We start from the raw sequence: 1,761 nt of genomic DNA on the forward strand, positions 1-1,761 counted from the left end.
GGGTGCTGGTGACGGGAGCCAGCTCCGGCTGCGGCACCTGTGGCCAGAGGTGCCTCTCTGCGCCTCGCAGTGCTGCGCCAAAGCCGGAACCAGCCCGGGGTGGGTTGCTGACCTGGTGTAGCGAGGTCCCTTCTGTTGTCTTCTGGGCCATACCGATAAGCAAACAATGACTGGTTTTAACTGGCGCGATCAAACATCTGGGTGACCTGTTTAGTTCACTGGGAAGGTGAACCCCGGATTCTTGCCTGGCTCCTGGGCAAAGGTTTGAAAAAAGCTGAAAGGCACATGAGAAGATTTCAAATCCACAGCATAAAAGAACAATAGGAAATGTCTTTATGCTTGACCTTGATTACCCTGTGCCTCAAAATTCAGTAGAGAAGCTGGTGTAAGCGCCGCACATCTGGCTGTTAAGCAGCTTGATGTTAACTTGCAAAAATTAATATGTAATCAGAAAAAAGAACCCGTGCATGTGTGTGGTGCACCAAATACAGAACAGCTGTGGTGTCCTGTGCTCCCACTTATTTTACTTTTCATTTGCCACCATTTATTGTATAAGCGTGGTGCATGTTCTGCCTGCAATTGCATTTAAAATGCTATAAGATCTCCATTCATAAGACATAAAACTGGTAGCTTTTATTTCTGAGTGGGAGACATAGGAGACTAGTTATACATTACAAAGTCTGTTGCCAGAGAAGTTGAAAGTGTACAAGGAGGAGAGATAATTGAGTATAGATTAACTGGAGAGAAAAATACTGGTGATTCATGGTAGTCTGTACTGCTGCTGTGATAACATGTGCTACCTTGTCTCACATCCAAAAAAATTGCTTCTTAAAAATTTGTGATAAATTTCCCCATGTAGCTTGCTGCTTGGCTGTCTGTGGATGAGGCAGTAGAGAGGAGGATCACTTAACTTGCAGAAGAATAGGGCTGCTTATGGCAGCAGTTCTGGTTTATGCTGAACTCAAGTAGTTTTGAAAGTACAGTGTGGAGCAGCAGGTGTGAGCCATTGACAAAAACCTGTTTCTATAATGTTTTGTCTTAAGCAAAGTAGGAGATGCCAACTCTGGGAATGGCTCAGTTGTTTAGAGCATGGTGCAAATAACACAGGGTTGTGAATTCAGTCTCTGCATGGGCCATTCACTTATAAGTTGGACTTGATGTTCGTTGTGTGTACCTTCCAAACTCAGAATATTCTGTGAATCTGTGAACATGGCAAAATAGATAGAACATGAAAGTAAGTATCAAGCTTTTTTCTTCATGAACATGTATACTGACTTAGTCTACTGACATTGGTTTTAGAAATTTATTAAGGGGCCTTACTAAGTAAGTATTTTTAAAGCCTACTTTGTGCACATACTACAGTACTTTGGAAAAGTCAGATTTTGACATTGTCATGTTATGCAGCAGCTTCTTTTTGAGAAATAGGATCTACATATAAGGGTATATTGGATAAATAATATCTAAAGTTGCAAGTGGCAGCAAACTTGTTTTGTTGTTTTCTGGTTTTGGTTTTTTTTTTCCTTCTTTTTTATTACAGCTGTTTACCTATATGGCCCTCAAAAAACATTTGCTTTAAAAGCGGATATGAGTGAACAGGTTAGGTCTTAAGCTATGTGTGTAAACTCCCAAGTAGAAACCCATGTGTATTATGGTTGAAGCTGTAAACAAAAGAAATGGGGAAAACTGTAATTGACTTTTTCTAACTGTCTGTAATTTGGTCTTTTTTTTTTGTAAAGATGCCTCATCTCCTTCCTTAGGGAA

At 40.7% G+C, this 1,761-nt stretch overlaps 1 protein-coding gene across 1 annotated transcript in view; it reads left to right on the plus strand.

The window, feature by feature from the left end:
* Nucleotides 1-1,761, plus strand: part of DMGDH (dimethylglycine dehydrogenase) — a 41,102-nt gene that overhangs the window by 1,799 nt on the left and 37,542 nt on the right. The gene's annotated exons all lie outside the window — the stretch shown is intronic.

This window comes from Geospiza fortis, unplaced genomic scaffold (genome assembly GCF_000277835.1).
Source record: "Geospiza fortis unplaced genomic scaffold, GeoFor_1.0 scaffold201, whole genome shotgun sequence".
Lineage (NCBI taxonomy): Eukaryota > Metazoa > Chordata > Aves > Passeriformes > Thraupidae > Geospiza > Geospiza fortis.